This window comes from Nipponia nippon, unplaced genomic scaffold, assembly GCF_047370975.1.
Source record: "Nipponia nippon isolate SJK-2023a ecotype South Korea unplaced genomic scaffold, ASM4737097v1 scaffold_4, whole genome shotgun sequence".
Lineage (NCBI taxonomy): Eukaryota > Metazoa > Chordata > Aves > Pelecaniformes > Threskiornithidae > Nipponia > Nipponia nippon.
The window spans coordinates 32,466,654-32,486,293 of record NW_028262358.1 but is presented as its reverse complement, the minus strand read 5'-3'; the positions used below and the strand labels follow the sequence as shown (position 1 = coordinate 32,486,293).

The following is a 19,640-nucleotide window of genomic DNA, read 5'->3' as shown; positions in this document are numbered from 1 at the left end:
GAAGGAAAATGCAAACCTGGCAGACTTGGTTCTGCCCTGGCCCTTGTGCTGCTGCTTCTCACTGCAAGGAGAGGACCAGTACCCACCTGTGTCAACCAGATGGGCACAGATGTCTATAGGAGAAAGATAAACAAGACTTACATGTAGCTTGTCAATAACCAGAAAACAGGACCCAATAGCTGATTTCCATTCACTTTCCTTAGTGATGAATTTCCTTTTATACTCAGTCATTAGACTGCTTACTTGGAACACTTTGGTGCATTTGGAACTTCATTCATGCAACTTTCCATTGTAAGGAAGAATATACAGTACAGTGCAGGCCCCCAGCATGTCACAGCTGCAGCTGGCTCTGTGTAACATCTCTGAGGCACACACAACAATTTCTTCTGCTGAAAGGTATTTAAATACTATTTATTTTGAAATGTAATTTAGTAGCTGTGGATAGGAAAGATCTTAGTCTTTGCAATTCATTTGCTCTCTGTAAGCTCCCCATCTACTAATAAAATTACCCACAATAACAATTAAGGAACTCTCATTTTGTAAGTGCAGACTCTGACATAATGTAATACTTTCACTCCTGGTTTGATTTCAACGGCATTAACAAGTTTTATGCCACATGAGGGACTTACCCCCTGCATTGTAATGCTGATGAAAGTTGATCATATTTCTCTACTGCAATTTCAACAACTGTAAAAAAGAAGGTAATAATAATAATAATATTGACTTGTGTACCTTAGAGGGATTTTGAGGGGATCAGTGGTGTTTGTAATGTGCTCTGAAATTGATGCTCTAAGGGCTGTTAGGAAGCTGCCTTCCTGACAGCTTGACATATTTTCAGAAAGTAGCAATGCAGCTGTGTTAAGCCATTGAGCAAGCAACCCCATCTAAAACATCTAAATAATAGAATTTACCAAAAATAACTTCAAAAACTCATCTTCTTACTGATGCACTGAAAAGCAGAGATCCATTTTAGGTGTCTAAATACATCATTCCTCGGTCTGGACTTCCAGCTGGAATGTCCTGGTGAAGAGCTGAGAGACTTCAGCCCCACTCCTGTATCAGTGCTGAGCACTGTGGTTATGCATGGCTGCAGTAGTGCTAGGACCCTGGCAGGTATTTCTCTTCAGAAAATGGTGGGCCTAATTCAGCTCTTCCTTACATCTGTGTAAATCCATAGTAGTGTTATGAAAGTGAAGAAAGGTAGTCTGCTTTGCATCAGTGTGACTGAGGTGACCCAGATTCTTAAATTAGCTTTGCAGAGATTAATAATAATTTAAGTGTTCAGGTTCATGGCTAGTGAGGATCTGCCCTGTCACAACAGGGAGAACGGCAGGGAGGTGAAAATTCACGATACCCGAACACTGTGCCAGATGACTGAATTTGCAGTTACCAGGAAAACTCCTCTATGCCATTGTCCAGCAGCCTCAAAATTCCTCTCTCCCTGTAGTCGTGACACTTTATAATTTCAAAATTTGCACTTAGTTCTATCAAAGTAAAAAAAATAATTTGCTTAAGTTCTACTTTAGTTATTTTAAGTTTAGCTGACAACTTGAAGATTACACGCAGTTGTTTGGGACTGAGTTAAAAAAAGTTGTTTCACTTCTACTGTTTTAAAATTTTTTATAACTCTAAAATACAGTTAAAAATGTACATGCAATATTACTCTGAATTTAAAAATGCAGTAGAAAATACAAAATAGAGATGAAATATTTTTTACAATTTTTGTTCTAGCTACACTGGGTTGAAGAAAGTCAGGTTAAATAGCACAAGTTTATGAAAAAATTGTTGAAAAAGACACTATTTAGGAACCCTCCCCCCCAACTTTTGGCTAAAATCCAATTAGCTCAGATCTACTGTAGGAATTTTATAACCTCAGCTGCTCTGATTTCTACTTGGGCTAGGCAGCCCAGGAACAGAGCTGTAATCAGCTGATGCCAGTTCCTCAGTGTCTCATCTCTTCCTCACACTAAGCTGGCATCTGATGCTGGGGAAAGAAAAAGCCTATGTATATACATATATATAAAACCTTTTGCCGTGAATGTCTATGATTTTTTTACCTCTTCATTGATTTTGTTAGATGTACTCCAGAGATGACTGTCAAACTCTTAAAGTGATATATTTCTATCATAGAGAACTGTGCTGCTCATAGCATTTCTTTCACAGAAAGAAGCTGGCTAGAAGCCACTGTTTCATAGGCCTTGTACTTTCAGAGATCTGAGCTGTTCTGTAGGGGATACAGCACAGTGTAGGTGGTCTCTGATAACGGCTGTTTTGGCAGCCTGTGTGAGGTTCTTTACTTATTCAGTCAGGGATTCTTGCTTTAATAATATACTCTTCTTTTATGACACCTGTGCTGCAGGAGCTCATGGAACTACTCCACAAAAATATTAGCTAGTGCAGGGAATAGCTGTAACCTTCTGCTCAGCTTCATGTTCTGTAGGGAACATGCTATAAATCAAGTCCATATACTGCATTACCTCCCAACCAGTTTCTGAACATGCTTCTGGGACCTGACTAGTATTTGTGGGAAGCTGAGACCTGGCTGCCTTGGAAGTGAGTTTTTTATTCCTGTCTCCATCAGTATAGTGGTGCAGGATATTCTTTTTGGCTTGTTCAGGAGCTGAAATTTGAAGTATATTGACAGAAAAAGGCTGTTGTTTCAATATACCATGTTGCTTTGGGTTTCTGCTCAAGGAAAACCTTGGCTTTTGTTTCCAGGACTGGTCTCTTGGAGATAGTGGTGTTTGGCTGTCCAGGCATATTGCAAAACTCTGCAAGGATTTTTGTGAGATTGATGGCAAGGTCAGAAAATGGTACTTCTGTCTTTTGAAGTACATACATAAAAGGCAGGTTCTAGTTGACTGCAAGAATGCATCAAAATATATGACCAAGTGGGCAACTGAAGGTATGACTGGGTAAAAGGTATGTATGAATAAGTTTATCAGTGAAACTTGAGTGCTTTCAATGTTTCTTGAACTTTGCAGAAGTCGCCAATGTTCATTTTTTCAGTATCTCCTCTCTTAAATATAAGAATTTAATATGATAGAGGTAGTCATTAAAAGATATAACAAAGATCTTTATCTGTGGGGTTAAAAGCAACTTTTAGGCTGTGTTTATTGTTCTAGTAAACACAGCTTTTCTGGAGACTGATCTATCTCCCCAAAATCTTAAAGAATATTGTTAGTTGCTCTTTGGTTGCCAATTAAATACAATTAAAATTGTAATCTACTATTGATAATGGTGTATTTAATCTTTTCAATAGAGAGATTGCATGTGCTGCTTAAAATTTCTTTGTGGTGTTTGAAATGAAGAAAAATTTATTAGATGTTATTGTAATAGTATTATGTAGATTTCAAGTCTAAAGGTAAAAAAGGCACAACCAGTATTGTCACTGTATTTGAATGGTGAGAATAAGATCATGCAATTTTTCTTACCTTATTACCTTAAGGGAGCTAAATTAGGAATAATTAAGTGCATGAATGATGAAAAGTAAAAATTAGATTAAATGTTCTGCCTGTTTTAAAACCTGAGCTAAGAATATTATTGCTATTTTAAATAGAAGTATTATGGGGGTAAAAATCCTATCCTACTGGAATAGAACTTGTGGTTATGTACTTCAGGAAACAATAGTGCTTTGGCAATGGGAATGGACCAGATGAGCTTTATTAATAAGTTTTATAGAATAATGACTTAAATACAGAGCATCCCAATTAATCCCTCCTGTATGGAGGCACAACTCCAGAAGAAAAATCCAACTCCAGAAGAAAAATCCCACCCCAGAAGTTTTCTATTGTTTATCTTCTGATTTCAAACTCAAACTATAAATGATAAGCTTTGATGTAAAGCACAGGTTAACAGTGTTAGATAGTACAGGTTTTCTTTTAATATACAGAAAATTTGGAATTATGATGTCTCACTGCTAAGGCTGGCTGCAAACTAAGAACAAAATTCTGCCTTCACAAGTGTCCATTCCCTTTTGATTTCTCATACAGCTACACAGATGAATCTGAAGGCAGTGTATTCTCCAAGAATATCTGCCTTGCTTCGATGGGATGCTGGATGCTATTGGGTGCTATGAGTGAAATGTTGTCCCATTGAATTCCCTTTCAGAGCTACTTTTTGCTTCAATGGCATTCATCTGCCAGTAGGGATAAATGGATCCTGTTTCTGGTGTCTTATTTTGATATTGTGGGATAAAAGCCTGGGCATTAATGCTTAATACTACTAGTACTTGCAAGTGTGTACAGAGATTTTGGACATCATAAAAGAAACTGATGACAGGCAGTACCCAAGCTCAGAGCTGTGAATGAAGTACCAAAGCACAACAAATGCTATCATAATAGTAGTATCCCTTGTGTCCCCTAACTTTGTATTATGTGTTGGTTGTAACTTTGCATTGAAAAAGACTACATGTACGGGGGGGCCTTGTTTAGGTGGTTGTTTATATGTTTGCCTTCAAAATGTCATGCACAGATAGATGAAAATGAAGACAACTTTGTTTTGTTAGCATTCTCTCCTTGTGTTTAACATGCTGTAAAATCTCAGTGACCCATTGCTACTGATGACTGTGTCTACACTGAGAAATTTGGTGCAGCAGGACTGATTCAGTGGATTGAAAAAGCTGGTGCTGAGGATCTGTCACTTACATAATGTGGAGTTTAGGGGGGTGCAGGTCAGACTGAAATTAGTCTGGTTCCCTGAACCAAACATCCTCACCATGTGAAGAGTTTGTAGCTGTCAGGGACACAGACAGTGAATCCAATCAGATTTGGTGCACATCTGGTATAGGTCTGGAACAGACCTTCTCATTCAGTTTCTTCTGAATCTGGTTTGCCTGTACCAAATAAGCTCTGTGAATGCAATCTGTGCATGGTGAATGGGTACGCTGAGAAGTCACCAAAATGCCCTGAAACATAATGCTAATATTAATGTAGTTACAGCCCATGATTGCTTTGCTTGCCTACATGGAATCTAAACTGACAGTAGGAAATGCTAACTGCACATCAGTTTCAGCCTTTTAATTAATTCTCTGTGGATGCCAAAGAGCCAGAGGGATACTTGTGGTAATAACTGTTTGTAACAGCTAAGGTGGTTCTGATCTCTACTGATAATACAGAGGGAAATAGCTACATCAGTTTTTACTAGTTCAGTGAGCCATTCAGCCCTCTGTTCAGCTGCGTTCCCAATAAAATAATAATTAAGAAATAAAAATAAGTTGTTACTACAGGTTTAATTAAAGTTCTGAGCTAATTTCACAGTGCAGCTTTAGGTCCTGATAACAACAGATCTAGAGCCTAATTACTGTCATACCAGGTGGCCTGCTTTACATCTAATTGCTTCCCTTGAGTCTGACAAGAGCCTGATTTGGAAGGTCAACTCTGTTTCCAGTAGAATATGATTTTATTATAGATAAAGGACAGAAATAAAGACTCCTTCCCTCCAGTTACATGATTACCCAGCTTTTGTTCTGTGATCATGCTCTGAAGCTCCCTACTGGAATTTTGAATGAAGATGTTAAACATATTACTTCATATATTGATATCTTTTTAAAATCATCCATTCCCAACTTGTACATAAGGTTTATGGGAAGAAGACCTGAGTAGATAGTTCAAAAAGAGGTAGTAATGAGTAGTAGTGTATAAATAAAGACAGTAGGAAGAGGGAGGGTAGGTGCTGTAACCAGGACAGAATTCAAACATTCTTGTCTGAAAGCATAAAATGAAGGCTTTCAGAAATACACAAATTAGGTTCAGCATCTTCTGTACCACTTTCTTCTGATAAACAAGCAGGATGGAGTTGTCTCCTGCTTGAACATGTGGAAAGCTTTATCAATTCATACATCCATCTGGGGTTGCAGAGTGTGCTGGTTTTGGCTGGGATAGAGTTAATTTTCTTCATAGTCGCTAGTATGGGGCTATGTTTTGGATTTGTGCTGAAAACAGTGTTGATAATACAGGGATGTTTTCATTACTGCTGAGCAGTGCGTACACAGCTTCAAGGCCTTTTCTGCCTCTCACTCCACCCCACCAGTGAGTAGGCTGGGAGAGCACAAGAAGCTGGGAGGGGACACGGCTGGGACAGCTGACCCCAACTGACCAAAGGGATATTCCATACCGTATGATGTCATGCTCAGCATATAAAGCTGGGGGAAGCAGGAGGAAGAGGGGGACGTTTGGAGCGATGGCATTTGTCTTCCCAAGTAACCGTTACGCATGATGGAGCCCTGCTATTCTGGAGATGGCTGAACACCTGCCTGCCTATGGGAAGGAGTGAAGGAATTCCTTGTTTTGCTTTGCTTGTGTGCGTGGCTTTTGCTTTACCTATTAAACTGTCTTTATCTCAATCCATGAGTTTTCTCACTTTTACTCTTCCAATTCTCTCCCCCATCCCACCGGGGGGGTGGTGCTCAGTTGCTGGCTGGGGTTAAACAATGACACAGTTATTTTGAAAAAGGGTCTGAACCTATGGGGGAAAGGGTGTTAAAGCAGAGGAGAAAGCTTTAGCACTGATCAATAATACTTGGAAGCACAGGGATTTGTAAGTGCTGAAGGCAACCACTTATTTTCCCCATTATCTAGGATGCTGGGCTTGTATGAAGAACACTTATTTAGTTGTTGTAAGTAAGAGTGTCAGCAATGATGCATAGTAGGGCTGGACACAAACCACAGTTATATCAAAAGACACTGTTATATCAAAAGAAAAAATTCCGTTGTTTTAAAGGGGTTTGGATCAAGTCCAAGCTCACTGTGTCACTGGACTTGCACCATAAGCTTTTGCAATAATTGATAATTATTAGATCTCAGAAATAGGTATATTGCATGAAAAACTAAAAAAAAAAAAAAAAACTACTTCAGTGACATCTGTTAATATTTTTCCTGTGGGGAAATAAAAAATAACCTTTCTTTTTCCTCTCCATTTTTGCTAGTGCTATTAGCTGAACTTGATCTTCATAAACTGCTCAATGTTCTGCTCAAGGCAAATAGAATTGTGAACAACTTTTGACTTGGGATACAGTGAATTTAGGCAACAAACCTGACATTCATTTTCAATGAATGTTAATAAGGGTAGTTTTTTAGTGGTGTATTTTGAAAGAGGGATTGAAAAAAAGACTGAAAGAGAAATCAACTGTAACCCTATAGCTGTCACGAAAATGTGAATATTTAATCAGTTTTTACGTTGTGGCCAACTAGTAAACATTTCATTCTCGAGATGCAGAGTCTGAGGGCAGATCATATTTATACTGCTTGAAAATCAGTGGCAATACATTGAGTTCCTGTTAGGCTATCTGAACAGAAATGTCTTTGTAATAAACTTCCTTCTCTTCTTCCCAACCACATGCTTTCAGATCAAACACATGCTTTAAAACTGTTTCTTTTTTGGCTTAGAGGAAGAAAACAGTTCATATGCTAAAAATGTAGTGGGAAAAATAGCTGAATAATTAGGCAAAGTTCTTATCACTTTCCAAAGTTGTTATTCAGTGCATTATTCAGAAGGGAGAAAAAATAACAACATAGCATTGCATAGGAACATGTGTGTGCACAGAGTATGCTCATGTGGAGGTGGAAAAGCTTGGATTCACTGAAACAAACCCAGCTTGAATCATGCTGTCAGGGAGGAGCTACCCAGTAAGGAAGCTGCTTCCTGGGGCTGGGAACCAGGGCTGTCCCACCATCTCAGCTAGGGAGCTGGGGAGCAGTCAGGGGCAGCCACAGCCCTGGATGTCCAGCTCCTCCCTGGGACCAGGCTGAGGCTGGGCTGGGACACCAGTCCATGGGTGAGGGTCAGGCTATAGATCAATGGGGTCATGTCCCCTGTCCCAGGAGAAGGGCAGTCCCCACTGAGCACTGCCAGCAGTGCTGTCTGGAGGAGCTCTCCCCAAGACCACCAGCAGCATCTGCTTGATGACAAAACACTTTATCCTAGTGTTTAGTTGACACAGTGGCAAATTTAGAAAATGTTCATTGGTCTCTGTGTCATCATGGTGAGCCTCTGTTTTTTATGTCAAGTTGTATGCTAGAACAGTGCATCTTTAGCATTGAGGTCAGTTGCAGTGAAAAAAGCTCTTTTTGGTCCTAGAGGTGAAGACACCTCTTTCTGTTAGCCTCCTGTCTTGCAGTTAGAGAGTTAAAAAATACACCCTTCATAGTGCTGAAGGGGGGGTGGGGGACCAAACCAACCTTAGATAGCTGAACTAGCCTCACCACAGATGGACCTCCTGAAATATGACTGGCAGTGATGTCAGTGACTAAAAGTGCAGTGCTGGCTGTTCAGGCAGGGAGTACAGCAGAGAGTGCTGGGTAGGGCACCAGAAATATCTGTGTTCCCATGCCGCTCTGGATTTTCTGGGAGCTGTTCAGCAGGTCACTTGGTTACCTTCTGGTTCATGTTTTTCATTTTGCTGGTATTGGCTGATTAACTGGTTAATGCTTGTACTGCTGTCTGAAAAAGTAATGTGTTACTTTATTGTCATTGCCTATTGTTATAGACAATTCATTGAATCCTTTTTGTGACAGCTTTTCCTTTGATCATCACCTTTTCATTCCTTTATCTGATTAGAAAGTAATTAAAATAAACAGGTGCCTTTTGCTTGTATCTGTGCAATAAGCCTGAATTCATAAATATTATTGCATCAGTAATGATCCTCCTTAGTAATGCAGTAGCTGACTAGGCTGAAATGCTGAAAGAAATCACAATGCAAACAAATGTGGGTTAATATGCTTGTTAGCAGGCAATGATTAGAAACACTACTTCTTGAAATGAAGACAGGTCCCTGCCTAGGAATGAAGCTGGACACTTCCTTTCAGCTGGGAAACTTCAGCTTAGCACTGGTATAAAAACTAGCTGAAAATATCCTTGGCTAATACAAAAACAAGAATTAAGACTTTGTAATGTTTTATTTTTATGTGATTTTTTTTTTTCCCCTCTGTTTGTAAAATGTAGGCACTAGGGAATCTACAGTAACTAAAGAAGGTTAGAGAGAAGCCTGTACCAAGTTTTGGATTATCTACAAGATGTTGCAATGCTTTCCTTTAGCATTATATGACAATTCAATTGTCTACATCAAGAGCCATATTCTGATGAGGGTTAAATACAAAAGAAGGCAAATTAAGATTAAAATAATCCCTTGTGGAAATTGAACAGTGACAGTAAACAAAAAAAAAAAAAAAAAACCAAAACATCAAAGAACCCAAAGGTTCTTTCCTTGGAGCAACTCCTTGAAGGCAGCTGGGCCAGTATTTCCAGGCTCTCTTACTATGAAAGGTCTTCTAAGACCTTACAGCTGTCATCAGGCACTAGTGGAGAGACAACATTTCTCCTAACCTAGAGTAAGTCCTTTTTAACAGAAAACATGCCACTATAAATAAATACAATAAAATATTTCCAAGCAAATGCAATGCTAAGGAAAGGTAGTTTGTGAGGCCCAACACTGTGCTACTGGCATAATGCAAAGTGGCTGAGAACCCCAATGTGCCTGTTCCTGTACAAGATACATTCCTAAATGTACCAGTGGCATTTGAGGGCTTTGTCTCATACAGAACAAGAAGCTTTATCCTTTTCTTTCAAGCCTATAATTCACCAGCATGGAAATTTCCTTCTCTCTCACAAAGCTAAATAAAATAAAAATTGTGCTTATATTTTTCTTCTTGGAAGATTATTCCAAGAGATTTGCTCTAAATTTGTTGGCATTTGGGACATTCTTCATTCTGACGTTTTTGCTGAGTGTGCCTTGCAAGAACAATCCATGCACTACATTTTTTCAAGTATTCCTTGTAGGTCATACTCTTATTGTTATCAACAATGCTGAACTTCTCTGGAATAGTGCTAGAAAAGTTCATGGTGAGAGGACATCAGAGTCCGTGGCATGGACTTGCATGCATATGCAAACACCTTTGAGGTATGATGAAGTACTAATGTCTTTAGATGTAAATGCTACCTTCACTTACAAGAACTGTTTTCTTAACTTAAATCCACGTTGAACCAAATGGACGCATGATTTTAGTGTAGGCATTTATACAGGCTTGGTGCTTGATGTGGGGTATGGTGTGATATAAAAATGTTCTTACCAGGAAAAAAAAAATCAACGGAACAATGCAAACTTTTGTACTAAGTCTAATTTTGTTAACGAAACATTAATCTGTGTGCACCACAGATAATGCTTTCTATAACTTGGAACTTTAGCAGGTAGGTATGAAGATAACTTCCCAAAATCAATGTGCTTATTCTGATTTATACTAGACTGGGTCAATACATCTCTTCTGATATCTGCAAGCAATTTTTGGAGACTGTTTAACAGATGTATTTTCAAGAGTGTGAAGATCTCAAGACACACATGCTAGTTAAGTATAGCTCATCTTTGAATATATAAGCAAAGGAACATGTCATGTAAGGAGACAGTTTACTATTTCTAAAGAAAGGTAGACAATGTAGATATGAAGTTTCACAGGAGAAGGCTGTCACCAGAATATAGGTACTTCTCTGATTCTGGTTGGGGCAGAAATAAACCCTTCCTGAAGTTTCTTCAACTGATGTCATAAAGAAACTGCAGTGGAACTGAAAACAAATGACAGCAAGGATGTTAATGGCACTTCCACTGGTGACATAGATTTCCTTGAATGACACACTTAAACCCCTCATCCCTTGGTTCTCAGGAGGCTCTTGTGGAATCCTGTCACTCAAGGTGGCTTTGTAATGCAACAAATCAGCTGTTGCTGTGGAATGCCATAAACTTACCATCATCTTTCTACTGAAGATTGCATGCAAATGCTTGATGAGCATTTGATGGTGCCTACTGGGTTAATAAATACAGCATGCTGTATAATTGCAATAGCTGTGAATTGTCTTAAGTAAAGGAGAAAAAAAAAAAAAAGGTTGTTCCTACCTCCCCATTACCAATTATAACTTGTATATTTAAGTAACTCTGACATGTTTTGCATTAATTAGAAAGCATGGGAGAAGAAAATGGAGTTGTTATCAGATTGTTCACAGGGGCATATGCTTTATTCACAGGTTAAGCAAAAGACCCAAAGTGTATAGACTGCAGAAAGTATTGTCTTCTGAACAGCAAGATATACAGGTGGTTAGAGGAAAGGCAGTCAGAATGTGGAGCTCTGGCTTTTAACTCTGCCACTGATATTTTGTATCATCTTGTAAAATTCATTTCACCACTCTTAACTTTTTGTCATAGGACCCTGATATGACCAAGAAAATGTGCTAGAATTTTTCTAAAGCCATATATATCTTGATCTTTGCTTCAGTCTCCCATCAGTGAAATGGAGAGAATATTAAATACAGAACAAATAAAGCATAGTTCAGAGGGTCTGTTAAATGGCAAATTCAGCAGCTCTGTTAATATGGACTGTGATGTTACCTCAGTTTTCACAATATGCCTCATGTTACATTCAGATGAAGAGGTGTAATTGGTGTTGTCACTGAATTAGGGCAGCATGGTGTCTATCAGAGTAAACTATGTTGCCAAGAAAAATAAACTTACAGTGGAAAAAAACTGGGCAGGAGTTGTACTTTATGCTTTTTCTCTGTCTGTACTTCATGATGTAGATAGCTTTAATTGCACACCTCCTTGTCCTTCAGAATCCTCTGGGAATACTGGCAGGAATCCATGTCTCAGTCAATACTGAAATTAAACTGATTGTTATTGTCACCTCTCATTAAAACTGCAGACTTACAACTGCCATCAGAACCCCATGGGAAACAGATTCTTTTCATAAAATGTCTAGGCTTTTGTCGTCCTGGTCAGCCATTAAATGAATTGCTAATCTCTGGAGATGTTGGAGTTGATTCATGCCTCTATATAAATTCTTTTTCACCACTCTGTTGGTGTGGAGGGAGCTAAAATTAAGCACAATTTGCAATTGTGCCTTTTAAGATCCCTTTATGCATTCAGGACAGAATGAGTCCTAACATAAATGAGACACAGCTTTTTTTACCTTTTACCCACATGGGAAATGCAACTGATGCCCATGGAATCAATGGGCAGAGTCTCATCTTCAGCAATAGCTGTACCAGCACCTATGTAACCACTGAGAGAGTAGAAAGGGGAAAAAAAATAAATGTGTTTAGTTTTTTTAAATTATATGTTTTGAGATGCTTTGAACTAAGGCCTGGTTTCCATTGGAGTAAAGGTTGGGCTTTGTGACTTTAAAAAATTTCACCATTTTTCATGTCATCTGTGTGTCTTAACTTTTTTTAACTCCCTGCTCCTGGCACCCAACACCAATTCGATTATGCAAGGTGGGACAATGGGTCACTTTGGAGGTTGAGTCACAGTCAAAGATGAAATATAAAACCAAACCTCACAATTTTGATCATTAGAAAATCACAACTGGATTTTTCTTGCAAGAGTAGATGTAGTAATCTGGCCATCTTAGTCCAGTTCAAACACAGACCATTACATTTGGTCTACCAAAAATCTTCTTTGTGTGTGTGTGTCTGGCAGCTTTGTCACTTCCTAAGCCCAAAAAAAAGACTGTTTGGGATGAATTTCACTGTTGGGAGGGGGGAAATTCTTCAGTATAGTATGTACAGCGTGGAAGGTGATAGTAGCATATATAGAGATAACTACATTTATAATTTACAAGATATGAATCAATTTATTTACTAGCAATTAGTGTGACTGGCAAAGCATTATTATAAGAGGTTGAAAACTCCCTCATCCCTATAGTAAGGGACAGAAAAGCTAATGTGTTTTATAGCTGCTGGCATCTACATCTGCTTTAGCTTTATTCTATATCAATCAGGTACATGATTTTTCTCTCCTGTAATTACAAGTAGTAGCAGTGATGACTATAACATGTTCTGGAGTACACAGACAAGAATTAATCTGAGCAGACAAAAAACTCACCAGGTGTTCTTTAATGTTTGCAGAAGATATGAAGGGTAATTTTTAACGGAGATAAAAGTAATCTGAAAAAAATGTTTCTAGTAAAACAGCACTCCTGTCGGCCATGCCTGAGAACTGCTTCCAGATACGGAGGGGGGAGAATGAATGTCACCTATTATATAGTTAGAAAAACAGTTGTGAAACAGAAAGATGATGATGATATTCTCCTGAAGACGTATCATCTCCTGCCTTAAATGACTTGTAGAAAGTAAATTCCAGTGGGACACAATAAGTCCAACTAGGATAAAATGTATTGTGCATTTTTCTGATCTGGAACAGCAATTTTGATGTAGTGCAGGTGATAAATACAAGCCTGGCTGAATGAGGAAAGACTGTGAAAGCAACAAACCACTGTGCCCATGAATCTACAAGCCTTTGATTCTTTAACCTAGGGCTTGCCAGCCTAGTCCTTTGGAAGTAGGCTGGCTATGAATCCCTGTGTCAGTTACATGTGATTCCCTTTACGTATCAGTAATTAGCAACAGTCTGGCAATCAACAAGGGGTATTACATGCCTTTCTGAGGGTGTCCTGGGGATGTGGACAGGGCATTAAAAGATGAAAACTGAGCAATGGGGAGGGGAAACTATAGTATTGCTTCTAGCATGTTCCTTGTTCGTTGTTGTTGACCTTGCACCAATGAGGCAAAGGATATTCCTGTAGCCTCTCTGTGGGTGGCCTCAAGAGATGTACTCAGGTGACCAGGAAACATTCTGCTGGGAACACAATCCGAAGCCACATGAGGCTTTTAAAATCTGCTTTCTAGACCAATTGAAAATGCTATTGCCTTTACCAGTTATGCAGTTAATGCAGTTACCAGTCTGGCCTGAATGTGAGAGAAAGACCCTGGCTGGAGTTTTCTAAACCATTCATTGGTACTTCCTTGGGAGTTTATTCCAGCATGATAGATTGGTAGGATTTCTCTGGCCAATAATGCAAGGATAGGTATTTTTCTGTGTTGTATGTTTTTTTTCTCTTCTCTCCTCTCTCTCTCTCCTCTCATTGTTTATCTTCCTCAGTTTGGACACACTGAATTCTCCTGGAAGTTCATAGGAGAGTGAGAGGGAGATGGGACAGGTAAGCTGTCCTAAGCTACTCAGGAAACCCTTTTATGAACACAAATGTACCTGTACCATGCAAGATCTATGGTTACAGCAAGTCTCCTTTCTGATTAACTGAAGATCTTTTCTGATTAACTGAAGATTTGCCGGATACATCATTTTTGCATCAGTAGATCTGTTTTTATAGCACTGACAGGTATTCATCCTCATTTACTTCCCACTCACATTCTTACCTAATGCAAATAAAAGTGTGCAGAACTTCCCCCAATGCAGCTGAAAATGGGCAAAGGCAGGGCTAATGTTTTTTCATAATTTATCCAATATATTTAATTCAGGAAGATGATGTTTGTTCAACACCCAAGTGGAGAAAAAAAAATCCTCTATCCATGTAAAACTGAATAGGTGTGAATGATTACTTTCTAAGATGGCCTGGTCTAGACCTTTAGAAGTAGCTGTCAAATATGAGGGTGTTAGTCTCTCTCATTTATTGGTACCTTAGCCCATCTGCTTATGTTTTGTACTGAGGCAACTAGAGAATAGTGTTGGTGATACAGCTTCCATTTAGGACTTGTTATGGCTAATTTCATACAGAGTGCACCTTGGTTAGCCTAGTTTTGGAGCCGCTGGTATTATCTGGCGCCATACCTATAGTAGGAACAAGAAATCCAAGGTTTTCAGCAAAAATAAGGTAAAATAATTTTGGACAAAACTCACTTTAAGTATAAGTAATTGTAATTAATTTTATAATGAGTTAGGAGTGTCATGTGCAGGGTGTCTTAAATTCTCTTCCAGCTGCCCTAATGTCAGTCCTAATAAGTTGCCAGGAAGATATGCATTGAATATTCAATATAATGAATATAAATGACATATGTTAATTTTTGTGTGTGTGAAATACAGTCTATGGTGACATTTGAGAGCATTTGAAATGGTTGTCTGCTAGGATGTCTCTATCGCGCTCAGGGCAATGTCTTGTGACAATATTAATGATGGTAAGAAATGTTAAGATAACCAAAGAGTCAGAGCTCATATGTGAGATATTTCTTACGGTGATTTTGATTCTTCTGTTGATCTCAATTTTACTGAGAAAGTCAATGAAGTTACTCTGAGTTATATTAGCATTATTTCTTTGGAGTTGTATACTCTAGCATTACGTACTTGTGCATATGTAACTGTAGGCAGAGAAGTTATCACTGAAGATTTGAGTTCCATTATAGTTCCCTGCCTTTTGTTGAGCTTTTCCTCTTTTTTCCTGCCTTTTGTTTAGTTTTTCTTCTTTTTCCCAGTATGCTTTTGCTGGCAACTGACAATAATACAAAGGCAACATGAACTTACAAAATCAATAACTTTTCTTTCAAAACTTCAAGGTATAAGCCAAACAGTGTGTACAGTGTGCACATAACACTAAAGACAGGATTCCATTCTATAAGCACCTGTTTTTTCCATGAGATTTTCCTGTTGCTGATAGTCCAATTAGAAATGTTACCTTTTTTCATAGATCTTTGCCAACTTGATGGTGACTTTGAGCAAGTTCGAGGTGGCAGAAAGCATCTTGCTTGCTGCACAGAACCATTGCTGTACAATGCCAAGACCTTAAGGGCAAGGAATGACTAGTTCAAGGAAGGTCCTAATCTCCTTGTTATGATATCTTAGAGTCTTGTGATCATGGAGGATAAGGTATGAACAAAGTGGGTAAGGTTACAAGGTTGCAAAGGACAGTAAAAACCCTTTAGATATATTTTATTTACCTAATAAGTCTCTCTCTCTCCCATCCTTATGAATGGACGTTCACATTTTGCATTTTGACTTAAGTCTATAGGGTTTCTGATTGTTCAGTATGGACCTGATACTGTGGTGCAGCTGTGAGAGATGATGCAAACTCCATTGATTTAGTGAGGATAAGGAATGGGATGTCTACCTGTTTTGAGCCTGATCCCTAGGCCACTCAATCATGTGAGCGAATGTGAGTGAATTCTTGGTAATGTCTAGGGATACAGCACTTCATGCCAAGATCACAGGAGTTATTTTCAAGATGAGGAAGTTAATGAATAAGACAAGATAAAACATTAAAATTCAGAAGTACTTTAGTATACTGTGGGTAATAGCCACATAAGGTATTGATTCAGGATGTCAGAAATATTCTTTCTAAAAAGTTTTAATGATGCTAAATGCAGGAGAAATTCCCCCTTATCTTACTGATAAGATGACAGCTTGCACAAGACACCAACCAAACATCACTGAATCAGCAGGAGAATAGACTTCTGAATGATTGCTCCTAGATGTGTTTTCCCTGGAGTTTTCCGATCTAGAGACCAACTTCAGCTCTGTTTAGCTTTAAGAAGGATGTGGCTATTGTGTGAAGTGATAGCACTCCAGTTTGGAGTACAGCTCATCTTCTGTTTTCTACAGGTGCATGTTTTAAATACCTTTTAAGAGAGTTGTCATTCCTTTTCACTGGATTTTATCAGCAGTCTTTAACAAAACAAGTATGCCCTAGTAGCTTCTAATGGGTCCCAGAGGAAGCTTTAAAGGAGGAGCTTAAACCTAGAAAAAAAGATAAAAATCCAGGGCAATGTTCAGTCATTTTGTGTACTACTTTGTTTGACTATTCTGCTTAGTCTGGAGGACATATATGGGAGCCTTTTACTATGTCTGTGTATTATGTGTAGATGTAAGACTTATTTTTAAACAGATGTATATGAATTCTCTTTCTTCATCTCTGCAAAAATGTTGTGTCCTGCTAAGGGCACCAGCAAGTCAGGTTAACGTGTGGAAGGGAAAAAATAAGAGGGAGCAAAAGCAATTTACTCACTGTGCTGTCCATGTTTTTCACTGGAAAGAGATAGTTAGGACATGTGGATATGAACATGGGAGTTTGTCAGTATGATACCTGGGCCACGTTCCCAAGGTTCCAGCCAGTATCTGTAAAGCTACAAAAAGCTGGTGGCCGGATGATCTTTCTTAGACTGGTATTGGTGCAGGGAGCAGCAACCTCAGAACTGTATTGGATTGCAGCCCTGGATCTCTCAGTGCCCCGTGCCATCCACAACCTGAAAACAGCCACCTTTGCTACTTTAAGGAAAAGGTCCCCCTTTCCCTCACTGCCTTCCTCTATCATTCCTTCTCAGTCTGTTTCTTACTGTGGACTGTGTTCAGCTTAGCTCACCACATCTTTTTCCTTTTTCTTACATTGATTTCACTCTTCCTTCTCTCTGTGTCTCCCTCCTTCCCAGTGCCATCCTCCTTTCTTTGCACAGACTTATTCCTGACAGGTCTGGTTGCATGTAAGCCTGGAAAAGGTTCATCAGTTGGTCACAAGCTATTGGACTCCACATATGACGCTACCTGTGATAGAGACTTGGATAACTGGTCTGATATAGTAATCTTTAAAAGGAATAAGAATGAATGATTACACAAATATCTTGTTGCATTCTGTAACATTGCTTTAGTGAGAGATGGAAATTTTTGTGCTTACTGATTGCATATTACTCTTCCAATACCAGTAGAGGCTGAGGTAGTGAATGATGAATGTTTAAGAGGAAAACAATTGACTCTCACCCACATTCTCCCTTTTTAGGACAAGCACCTTAGAAAAAAAAAAGGTGATTAATTTTCAGTTTACCTTTTCTTTAGCGTAACAAACTTCCATTTGAGGTTTAATTGGATGTGTTCTAGGATGCAACAAAAAGTTAGTGGAAGATAAAAGGGGCATAGCAAGAAAAAAATATTCAAAGTGAATAATTTAAGATCACATCCATAATTAATGGCATTTGGAAAGCTTCCTCTAGTGTTCTAATCATATCTCAAAATGTGCTAATTAGAGCAGTTTGGTACAAAACAGAGTATGCAGGTGTTGAACAGCTTCTGTTCTTTTTTAAGAAATGTCGTGGTAACTGGTTCTCCTGGCATTAGTGCTCACATTTAATAAATGTTTCCCCATTTAACATATATTTGACAGCTGAAGAATGTGCATATAATTATTACCTTGTTAAAATAGGTTTGATCAAGAATGCAGAACAAAATCAGGTATTTGTAGTATAGAAACTTAAGCTGGTACTAAACAGTGGGGTATCCTATAATGGCCATTGGGGATATAATGAGTAAAGAGTTGAAACTAAAAAAGAGGAGGAAAAAAAAAATAAAAATCAGTGTTCCTGGGCTTGAAAAAGCAAAGTATCTACATTCATCTACTTGAAACTGATGTTATCTAAAAGCAGTTCTGATACTTCAGCAAAGCTAGTCCTTTGCTTACTGCTTGGACTGTATTTAAGTGTTATCTTTTGGCTGGACAGGATTTTGCTGATCAATTCCTCATTTATCTCGGAAGTCAATGACAACTGACATCACAGTTCCCTCTTTCTAACCCCTCTCCAAAACTAATCAATATGATCCAGGAAGGAATGAGCTGTGCATTCAGGTGTTTGTGTATACATTTGTGCATGTATTACTGCTTTGCCATAATGAAACAGCAAATGCTGAGGAGATGCTTAATGTACAGATGACTCAGAACCCTCCTGACATCTCTGCATTACTGAAACAGGAGCTGGTTCTAGGAGGCTGCAGTGTCCAGCATACAGGTGTGAGAGTACTGTTAAGTAGACAAATAAAACTGAAGATCACAGATTGTATTTAAAATGACTATATCATGACTCTGTAGGATTTGTTTTATGTGATTATTGTAATACAATATTTTCCTTTATTGAGGTTCTACAAAATTTAGCAGAATGAAGCAAATAGTTCTATAACATGTATTATTAATAACTGTTATAATTTCCTTCAAGGTTAGTTAACCTGGCTGAGAACAGAGCTTCTTTCTATTACATGCTGCACATTCATTTTAAGATAATTTCTTGGAGAACCTACAGTCTGAAATATTAATCTTGCAAAATCTAACACATGGGCTTAAATCTAAGATATGTCCAACTTTTCAAGAGACTCAGCAGTATCTATCTAGTTCCCTTTTTTCCCAAGCAGTCGGAAGACTTACAGCCATCTACAAATTAGTTCTTTTACTATGCTATGTTCTCCTCATTCCTACCTATTAGCATTCAACTCTTCTCTCTGTCTTCTGCAGCTAGATGAATTATTCCCTGAGAACAATTCATTTGACAATGAAATTTGCCCTTTTTGCATTTGTTATTTCTCCATGAACACATCACAATTTGCATTAATTAGTTTATTATTTGAAATTGTTTGATGAATAGTTTGTTCCAACCCATTTCACTCACGTAGCTAATATTAATTTGAGTGTTTCATCCCAGTGATTTGCCATTCAAACTGTGTCCTATTGTATCACATGGTGATTGTTTCTGCTCCTGCTCTGGATGACACAACCAGAGTCAATCAAAAAGAGAGAAATATGGTTCATGGAAAGTTTTCAAAGAAAAGTTTAGTACTATTCTTTTACTATTTTCCACAACTTTTTTTTTTCCCTGAGAAAACACTCTACGTTTTTGTATTGTGCTCTTCCTTTATCTCAGTTTCAAAACTGCAAAAGCATGAGAGAGAAGGGATTTTTAAAAGTCTCTTTTTTGTACTACCAGTCAAGGAGATGGAGTAAAATAAATTGGGACTTTATTACTGGATAAAATAAAATATTTTTTTCAGCTAAGGACAGTTTTTCATCATAACAGACTCTTTGCAATAAAAATATTTTTGACCAGTCCAAGTTAAATTCTATAAAAAG

At 38.3% G+C, this 19,640-nt stretch overlaps 1 long non-coding RNA gene across 2 annotated transcripts in view; it reads left to right on the top strand.

The window, feature by feature from the left end:
• Window positions 1-2,613: 2,613 nt before the first annotated feature.
• LOC148053245 (uncharacterized) overlaps window positions 2,614-19,640 on the top strand; it is a 67,458-nt gene continuing 50,431 nt past the window's right edge. For both annotated transcript variants that reach the window (XR_015708407.1, XR_015708409.1), the window contains exon 1: window positions 2,614-2,922. This is a non-coding gene — a long non-coding RNA (uncharacterized LOC148053245). The remainder of the gene's footprint in view (window positions 2,923-19,640) is intronic.